Genomic DNA, 11303 nt, shown 5'->3' with positions numbered 1-11303 from the left:
AAAACAATATTATTTTGATAGTTATCTAAATCTTGGAATGAAGAGTTTTGCTTTAAGTTGCATTTGTACATATTCTTTTCACTTACATTGTATATAATTTCACTTCATTAACTAACTGCATTTGTGGTATTGTGCTCACCAGGAAAGCTTGCTTGTAAATTGTACCTACTCAAGCAAATGAATGCTGCTTCAGTAAAAACACAAACAAAATACAGGCGACACATATCAAGGAAGATTTATAACAACCTCAAGCTATCTGTAGTATTCTTTCTGGCTTGTCTTTGTTCAATGGCTATTGGTAGAAAGTTATCCTACAAGACCCGACAACGACAACACAACAATTCTTTTACAAGAACATTTTTTTCCAAAATATGATTATTTGATAAATAATCGAGTCAAGTATTAATAAATCTATTCATTTTGATAATAAGCTAGGAAAGGTGTTTATTAATCAATTAACAAATCGTGTTACCCATCTGGTGTACCTCAATACGTAGCAACTGTGGCTGAAAATGGGGAATAATTATGTGGAATTTGAGTTCTATTATGATAACGTAAAACTACTACATATCGGTTCTTCTATTAGAAAGAAGAATTACTTCATATGAACAATTTTCTAATAATTTAACTTTTTGGCAAATTCTGACTCAGATTTGAGGGAACAGTTTCACTGCAATGATTATGGGATCTGTAGGTAAGGGTAAAAATGATGGAATGTAAATGACTACAGAGTTGGTAGTGGTACTAATTAAACAAAACTATAATTTTGTACTATAATGATGCTTTGAACAATGATTATTGGTAAAATATCTATATGGGGAATGAACAGATTTAAAGTTCGTGTTACTATATTGAATTTAATATATGCGTATCGCATGCTAGATGAAATGCATGTGAGAGAATTTAAGATGATTTTGGTACTTAAAAACTTGATGCATACCTTATGTTTATACAATATGGCTATAGTATTGCTATGATGATGCTGATTTTTATAAGAGAGGTTGACAAACACTACGGGCGCGCTCGCTTCACGGACTTTTTTTAAAGGATTTGGAATTGGAATTGGAATTGGAATAGGAATAGGAATAGGAATAGGAATTGGAATTGGAATTGGAATGGAATAGAATGTTTGAGAATCCCTATCATGTGTTTGATTGGTTAATATGTATTGGAATTGGAATCTTCTTCATTCTTGAGAGTTTTTTTTTTAAGAACGAGGGCAAAGGCGGAAACGTTTTAGTTGTTTTACATTTTTCGTTTTTGATTTATATTTTGAGTTATGATTTTTTTATTAATTTTTTTGAATTTATTTTGGAGAGGTTTTTATTGTTAATAAGAAAATCCTTAACAATCCTTTCAAATAGGTGGGATTTTAAAATCCCATGAAATGTGGGATTTGATGGGATTTAGTTTCCATTCCCATTTTTTCATCTAATGAAACGAACATATCAATTCATGGGATTTAAAATCTCATTCCTTAGAATTCCTTACAAATTCTTGAAACGAACAGGCCCTACGGGTTTATGAGGATAGCGTCACATAAACTATATATTAAAAGACCCGGCACAGAACAAAATCATCAATGACTTAAATACAAGTCAATCTTCCTATTGTTATTATTAACAGGCTATGAGGAATAACCATATTCGTTATTAATGGGATCACAGTTATTCGGTTGCATGTAAATGTTCGGTATTGTTAACAGTTTATGTGTTGACAACGTATTTTTCGATAACATATCAAATTGTTTTTATTAACGATTTTTCATGTAAAGGTTTCGTATTATTAATGGTTTGTGTCGAAACCGTGTTTTTCGAGAATGGGTCAATAGCTATTATTATTAACCGGTTATGTGATGAAACTGTATTTTCAAGAACGGTTCAAAGGATTTGGTTACTCCGTAAATTTAACTTGGAAACGGGTAACATTTATTGTTATTATTAACAGTTCAAAACTACCAGGCAACGATTAGGAATTTGGTTTTATTAGCGGGTTACATGCTAAAACAATATTCATTATTAACGGGTTTAAATTACCCCAATAGCGTGTAATGTTTGCCACTATTAACGGTTATGTGTCAAAATCGTATTTTTCAAGAATGGGTCAAAACTATCCCCACTATTTTCTATTATTTTGTTTAAATATAACCCGATTTCAAATTATTTTTGACGTTATTAATTGATTTTAGAGTATTGAGGCAACCTAAGTGAATATAGTCGCTACATTCTCACGTTGATGTTCTCGTCCACCGGACAGGTAAAATACTAGTTAACATATGTTAAAAGATGTTAGGACACTGAGTAACATAAGTAATTTAAACAGTTATCTAAAAGTTATTTTTATTTCTAGTGACTATTGAAGTGGATCGAAAAGAAGATGATGGGGGTGTTATAGGACAAACAGTTATAGACTAGTATATTTTACGTATGTAACATGTGTGCTAAATACATGTATTAAAGCGTGTGCATATGAATTCACATGTAACTTTTTGGTTTAATACATATACAACTTTTGGTATAATAGATATGTGTATGAAACTTTTGAAGAAACAAAACATATGTTAAGAATCTAATAAGAAGTTTATAATAAAAAAAATACTTCAAAAATAAAAAAAAAACGTATGTAAGCAAAACCATTAAGGTAGATTAAGAAAAAAAAACATGTGTAAACAAAAGATAGATATTATATAAAAGAGTTATAATAAAATAATATGTACTTCAAAAAGTAAAAAAGTACAAAAGCAAAATATGTGGCTAGAAATTTATTAAATGTAAAAAGACCAAAATATCCTTCGTATTTTTTTAATTAAATAATAAAAAGGAAGATGTGACATGCTTTAGAAGCACATAACGGGTTTTCGGGGTTTTCACAATTCAACAAAATCTTTATTATAACCTAGCCATATATATATAGGTTTATGATAAAATAAAAATCTACTTGAGTTGTGAAAACTTTAAGAACTCATTATTAACTACATGTTTTAGTTAAAGTTTGAAACTTATGGTCTAAATAAAAGTTAATAAAAGATGTAAAAGTAAAGTTACATTTTCTTTTGAAAAATATGTTTAAAAGTTAAACAAAATACGTAACAATTTTTTATTTATTTTTTGATGTTTTGTATTAAATGCAACAACACATATTACATACGTAAAAAAACAATGTTACATAGGGTTTTCATAGTGTAAGGCCCCGTTCCCGGTAGCCTTAATTTAGCGTCGGATTTACTCATAAATGTAGTTCTTACAATCAGAGTTAATTAAAACTTTCGCGGAAACGTCAACTTAAAGCATTCGTTACAAAACATTAAATCTTTACTTTGATACCATAACACAAAACATTATATTTAAAACATCGTTTCTTCCATCTTCAGATGATAGCCGTTCAATTCATGCCATGTGTCATCCTCATGCTAACTCGTTAAGCTGCTCACCTGCGTGCATACTAAAAGTCAGCAACGCTGAGTTAGTTATAGTTAATCAAGAAACTTATCATACTACCACTACAAGCATTATATACGTATCCGAAGACACATAGTCCACTATCTAACCTGCTCACCTTACCACTTTACCTCTTATTTACCCCTACAGCTTACCCACTTTAATAACGAATGTCGTTATGCCACTTTGCCACTTTAATAACGAATCACCTTATGCCACTTTAATAACGAAGTCACGCATAGGCTTACCCTGCCACGTACTATCGTCATGCCACTAACACCCTTACTAGACCTTTGCTACTTCTTCACGCCCTACCTCTACTTGTCTACAACACACTTTATAGCATTACATCATTTACATAATAACCAAGTCACATCACAACATTTACACACACTAATAACCACTTGGGGATCATTCCCGAATGACGGTACGCGCAATATCCGAAGATCGTTCGCACATCGACTAACGTTGCCTTCCCTGTCTACACGTGCAATATCTGAAGATCGTTCACGCACTAACAGACATCCATTCATAACATATATAAATATATCACATCAACATTATAGCATATAGTTACCACTTAAGGTAAGTATATTCACACTTCAAATCGAGTATGCACACAGCCCCGAAACATAACAAGAAAATGGGGCTAGAAACTCACCTGATCTCAGTTACGTTCACTGATTCTGGCTATTCCTTTCTCGAGATGTGCACGGCTAACTGTATAATAATTACATGTATCAATTAACTATCACTACTCATCGTATTTCCAGTTTAATTATAACCCTCAACCAAAGGGGGTCCGAGGGCAGCGCCCCTAGAAGCGGGGTCTAGGGGCGGCAGCCCCTAGCAGGGTCCAAGGGGCAGAGCCCCTAGCTGGGGTCGGCAGCCCCTAATGGAAAATTTTTTTTCCATTAACTGTCTTAACACATTTTTCATTACGATTTTTAAATTATCATCTAATTCGTTATCTAGCACAAGATCTGATTCGTTATCCAGCTTCGTTGTCCTGATTCATTAGCTGATTCGTTATTCTAGTTCGTCATCCTTCATAACGAATTGGACCTTTATAACGTACCGTTCCTTTAACGAATTATAACCTTATCGAACTGAACCCTTAACGAACTGGGGTTCATTCGTTAGTTCTTCCTTAACGAACTACTTAACGAATTGGAGCTTCTTCGTTACTTATCCTTAACGAATGACTTAACGAACTGCTTCTAGTTCGTTACTTCCTCTTAACGAAATGGATTAACGAATTGCCTTCTAGTTCGTTAAGTCACCGCTAACGAACTAGGGTTAGGTCAGAATGTCAGAGAACATTCTCTGACATCCTTACCTCGTACACCCAACTCCGCGCCGCCTTTCCGACGCCACCTTCGTCAGAAAACCGGGATATCGCTGGAAAACGATATCTCAGCCGTTTCACCACCGTTTTCACCGTTTTTCATCCCGTTCGATCCAGATCTGAGCTAGGGTGACCCCTAAGCTCATCTTAGGTTCGGTTTATACCCGATTCCACCCGGATCTCATAACTTTAACGGTTTAAGGTGTCGGATCGTCGTTTCGCGACTATATCTAACGGGTTTGGATCTCTATAATATCATACTATCATTACCTCGGGTTGATGCTTGGTTTCTTCTTGCTATTTCGGCTAGAGAGAGTTGGATGAGAGAGAGCTAAGTGTGTGTTTTAGTGGTGTATGGAATATGTATGAAATGAATGAAAAATGGAAATTTAAGGTTTATATAATTATGGATCATGGGCTTAAGCCCATGGTCACTTCCTTCTTTCCCAAGTCCATAACCCATATCTATTACCCAACACTAGCCCGACCCATAATAACTCCTACTTAATTAATTATTTCCCGTTAACCCCAGTAAACTTCCTCACTGAAAATAAATAATATAATTTATATTATTTTAGAAATTTTGGGATGTTACACATAGGGTTTCTCAACTTAAAAGGTTTTCAAACTATACTACTTATTTATATATATATATATATATATATATACTATATTAATATACATATAGGAAAGACAAACGTAATTTCATAAATACTCTTAAAATTAAGAGGTTCAAATCATTTCAAGCTTAAGGTACAAGTGTTTATTCCTAAAATCATTCACCAACAAAACTTTACAAAATCCCGCTCAAATTCCTTATCCTCACATTCATGTTCAAATTTTGAATCAAATATCACCAAAAGCTAATGGTGTCATCTCTCTCTCATCAAACACGGCAACAGTTCATCATTCCACCACCACAACCATAGTCAATTTAGGTAAATTTCAAAACCCTAATTTGGTTTGTTTCATATTTGTTTTCTACATCTTCCCTGTGTGTAAAAGAAACGAGTCATTGAATTCTTACCAATTACAGTTAGAAAGAAGGCTGACGAATTCAATTTCATCATTGGTTACAAATCTAAGGTCGGGTTCCAGTGGTATTTTCACCGCGTCTTTATCCGTCTCTACGCCACCGCTAGCCGGTACCATGTCGTGGAAGAGCACAACAAGGAGCAAGTATTGTATTCAAATTATCATCTTCTAATTTAGATTTCTGGGTTTCAAATCTAAGGTATGTATTAGGGTTCCTTGATATTTGTTTATTTTATTTATTTTGTATGATTTACTTACGATTAGTGTTTAATTTAGGTTAAATTACATACAATTTTGTTATAACATCAGACTCGCTAATATTAGATCTCTAGGTAGCAGCAGTATATTCGGTATTGTAACAATCGTTAAGCTGTTTGCGACCAGGTTTTCAAATCTAGCTTTTACATTTTAGACTTTTAGTTATGTTTTTCTTTTTCTTTTTGCATGTGATTGTTCTTTCAAGATACCGTTTTACTTGATATTGCTGCTTTTCGGGAGTTCAAATAAGATGAGAAAGTTGTGCACCTTGCATAGGTTGAGGTACTACATTTCTGTGTATTTAACTTTGTTTATGTAATTAATAAGGTCATTAACAATTAACTGCTTTTAATGGAAAAGCTGTGAATTATTTTACAAAACAACTATTTTTAACACTTTTTTGTTAATCTTTTACTTCGTTTATTTTTGTTCAATGTCTCTACTAAAGAGCTTTAATTCCTTTTTGTTTTTTGGTTTTATACTTTCGTGATAAAGTCCATTCACATAAATCCCAACATTAACGCGTTTCAGAACTGCAATGGCTTCAATTCATGTACGTGTGCAACTGTTTGCTATTTCTTTTTGTTTCGTTTCTTCATGATATTTGCCTATATTATTATTATTATTGTCGTTATTATTATTATTATTATTATTATTATTATTATTATTTGTTAAATATGCAGATTTGGAACCAGTGAAAGGTAGTGGGTAGAAGCTCAAGTTGAAAATGAAAAAGAGCAAGCTATTCTGGTAACACTTAAAGGCCAAGTGGATTCAGATGAACCTCATATTTACCCTAACGATTTGAACCAAGTTGGGAGCTGGCCGCTCAACAACAAAACGCATACATTCTGCAAGGTATGCATTTAAATATTGAAGCTTTAAAATGTCCTTATAGAGTTTGATCTATGTTTTTTTTTCTTTCTGTTGCGATGGTATCATGAGCATATATATCGTTCTTAAATTCAGGTTATCACGACTTAAAGGTTACCCGTCAAAAGTATTTTTGAAAACTGTTCCGTTTCGGTTTTTCGGTTTTAAGCATGGCTGAAGATGGGTGCTTTTATGCATCCATGTTTCTGGTTTTGGGTTTTCAGTTTTTACAATGGGTTCATTTCTGTTTCATTTTTTTTTCTGGTATTAGGATTTTGGATTTCACAACGCGTTCAGTTTCTTTTTTCAGTTTTAAAAATGTGTTCAGTAGGTTTTTAGGTTGATTTCATGATGGGTCCGGGTTCGTTTTTAGTCAGATTTTCATGATGGGTTCGGTTTAGTTTTTTGAAATCTTGTGATGAAAAATGGCCCAAAATAATGAAAGTGGGCATGATACGTTTAGTTTCGATGGTTGCAGTATGTTTGTTTTGAAATCCAATAAACGAGTCAAGTAAGACACTTGCATAAAGTATATCATTCTTTGTTGTCTTTTTTTGTTTTGTTGTAGGTGAGTGAATTAGCCATTTGGATGCAAGAAGAACCTCATATTTACCTTAACGATTTGAACAAAGTTGGGAGCTGGCCGCTCAACTACAAAACGCATACATTCTGCAAGGTATGCATTAAATATTGAAGCTTTAAAATGTCCTTATAAAGTTTGATCTATGTTTTTTTTCTTTATGTTGCGATGGTATTAGGAGCATATATATTGTTCTTAAATTCAGGTTATTACGACTTAAAGGTCACCCGGCAAAAGTATTTTTGAAAACTGTTTCGTTTCGGTTTTTTCGGTTTTAAGCATGGCTGAAGATGGGTGCTTTTATGTGTCCATGTTTCTGGTTTTGGGTTTTCAGTTTTTACAATGGGTTCAGTTCTGTTTCATTTTTTTTTGGTATTTGGATTTTGGATTTCACAACGCGTTCAGTTTTTTTTTTTAGTTTTAAAAATGTGTTCAGTAGGTTTTTAGGTTGATTTCATGATGGGTCCGGGTTTGTTTTTAGTCAGATTTTCATGATGGGTTCGGTTCTTTTTATTAAAAACCATTTTGCAAACCGTTTTTCTCACTAAAACTGGTTTTAACCTTTGTTGGCTTGAACTGATTTGAGAAAAAATAAAAAAAATGTCACATTTGCAAGTTCATATAAGTCTGTTGCACCTGCTTGATATTTTTTTATGAACATTTAAATATTAGCAGTGTGATCAAATGTTGTTTTATATGATTTTCTAATATATGTTTTTGATAGGTTTGTAGATGACAAAGATATATAAAGTTCCTTGTGATTAAAGCTCAGAAAGCCACCACACCAAGTTCTTCCAGCCCGGGTCTTCTGCTAATGTTCTACCTGTAATAACTCATTTAGAAACTTTATTATAAAAATACCCATTCAGAAAATAAGATTTTATATTTACCTTCTTTCGTTAACTTAAAAATTAGTGACACAATTATTTTATAATTAACTTTTTAAATCTCATTAATGACCTTTTGTATTGATTATATAGCTTCAAAGGAAGATGATCGCCATCATGAGGAGCATGAGGAGCATGACCATGACCATGATCTCTTGACTGGTAAGTAATTTAATCTAAGAACTCATTAATTATGAATAGGGGCGTTCACGGTTCGGTTTCAAACCGTGAAACCGCCCAAACCGGTCATCGGTTTGGTTTCACGGTCGATTTTTCATACTAACTTTTGATCGGTTGGTTTCAATGTTTTCAAACCGTAGTAAATGGTTTGGTTTACGATTTATATAAAAAATCAACCGTATAAAACCGGACCGAACAGTAAGAAATTATTATATTTATGTTTTGAAATATTTCATATATAAATACATATTAGACCATAATTAAGACTAAATTGTTTTAAAAGTCAAAGTCAATTAATAGATATCTTCAGTGTGCTTTCTAATTTGTAGGTTTCCAACACAATAAGTCTTATATGCTCAAGTTAATAAATCCTTATAAAGTGTTTATGCCCGTGTATATTGTTTCATGTGACTAATGTTGATATCATATATGTTCCTTTTGAATTCCCGTTCTGTTGATTGTTCTACTAAAATCGTTTATTTCGGGCATCTTGTATAAAATCCCAAAGTGTCCAAACTGTGAAACCGAACCGGAACCAAACCGTTACTAATGGTTTGGTTCGGTTTATGTTTTTATGGTTTGGTTTTGGTTTACAAAAAAACACCGTTAATAACGTTTTGGTTTACGGTTTAACCTAAAAAACGCGAAAACCAGACCGTGAACACCCCTAATTATGAAGTTGCTTAATTTGAAGAATATAATATATGGGAATAATATGTAAATATCTAAGAAATTTGCAACAGAGACTTTCATACATTTTTATCTTTTATTATGTATTCTAAGTAGGTTCATTAAAGTGTGATGCTAAATGGTAGATTTATTTTTATTTTTTTTAGATTTCTTCAAATAGTACAAATATCACTCATTTATTGTTTCTTATATCTTCATGTATCGACATTATTTTATTATTTATAGTATATAAGCGAAAACATAAAAATCATACGTGCCGTGATGTGGTCGCTCCCCCTTTTTTTGGAGTCACTAGATTTGCTTGATTTTTAAATGGAGGCTTCTCATGCATTTGACCCAAATTCATGGGTATGGGTCTTATCAAACCCATATATTCCTTAAACGGGTTATAACATCTTATTAAATAAAAAAATATTCTCACCAAATTATTGATGTAAAAATCCTATAAAATAGGATATACTAAAATTTAATATCTTATTTATTTTAAGATCCTATAATATTATTTTAAAAATTAATATATTATTTAAATTAAGAAACCAATTTTATAGTAAAAAAAATAAACGGGTCTTGGATCTCATCAAACCATAAGTATATTATTAACTTTCATAAATATTATTTATAATTAAAAAAAACCAATTTTATAGTAAAAAAAATAAACGGGTCTTGGGTCATCAAAACCATATAGCCTTTAAATCGGATTATAACATCTCCTTTATTTGTGAAACAATTTATCATTAAACCATAAGTATGTTATTAACTTTTATACAATAAAAAAATATAAATTCAAAAAATAAATCAATATTAGAATAAACAATATAAAAAACCCCCCGTGATACAGGGGATAAAAACTAGTACCTCAATATATATATGTGAAGTTTGTTCACGTTCTAGAAGGTGATTTCTTGAATGTATAGTAATAGTAAACTTTGGCTAACATGTTGACTTTTTCTTTCTTTCCAGTATTCATACTCTTCATCAAATTCAAGTAAACTTTGGCTAACATGTTAACATTTTTTTCCTTTCCAGTATTCATACTCTTCATCAAATTCAACGTGGCATGATAGTCACATGAGTAATCAAAGGGCAACAAAAATAATATGCATAACATAATTGGGGGTTCACCGACTGATTATGGACTAAAGATCGTTGGCTGGATACACTCCATCACCTTCTCCTCCATTTTACCAGCTAAAACGACCATTTTGGTTTCAAGGGCAATTTTGTGTACACTGATATATTATTGACAATTTGACGAAGATGAAAATTTGGCTGTATAAATATGTTTGTAAATAACTATTTTTTTTTCCAATAATTGATTAGCAATTTGCACGTTAGAGCATGTAAGTGGTGAGTTTGAGAATGTCAGAGATGGATATAAGACATTGTATTGCTGTGATATTTATCATGTATTTTCCTTCAACAACGTTAACATGCTACAATTAAATTTGCTTTCTTCGTCTTGTAATAATTAAACTATTGTACTTCAAACTATATTCGGATCCCGCCGCATCGCGCGGGTAGAGATGTTCAACGAAACCGGTTCCTGAAACCGAACCGGTTCCTACTCGTTTTTTGTAGGAACCGGAACCTATCTGATTTAACCCGATGATCCGTGACCGGTTCTTGCATTTCTGAGTGGGGGCGGGTAGGAATCGGAACCGAACCGGAACCGGTTCTGGAACCGAACCATCCGGAACCGGTTCCTAACCGGTTCTAGCCGTTGGATCGAATATAGCCGTTGGAAATCGTTTTTTTGGCCGTTTTTTGACCGTTGGTGTCAAAAATAGCCATTTTTTGGCTCCCCCAAGCACCCCACTACTAGTATAAATAGGTATTTGGTGTCATGGGTTCATCACAACACTCAAAACGCAAACCCGAACGCAAAAAAATACAAAAAAACGCTATTACAACGTTTTGAGTTCTCTAATCTCTTGTTTTCTCTTCTTCTATATTCATATTTGTTGTTATGGCTGCCTCACAATCATCGGTTGGTCAAGGTTCCAACGCCGAACCAA

The sequence above is a fragment of the Bidens hawaiensis genome, unplaced genomic scaffold, assembly GCF_021521415.1.
Source record: "Bidens hawaiensis isolate Kalapana, Puna unplaced genomic scaffold, B.hawaiensis_p1.1 tig00007257_1, whole genome shotgun sequence".
In the NCBI taxonomy this organism is placed as follows: domain Eukaryota; kingdom Viridiplantae; phylum Streptophyta; class Magnoliopsida; order Asterales; family Asteraceae; genus Bidens; species Bidens hawaiensis.
Note: the sequence above shows the minus strand (reverse complement) of the source record.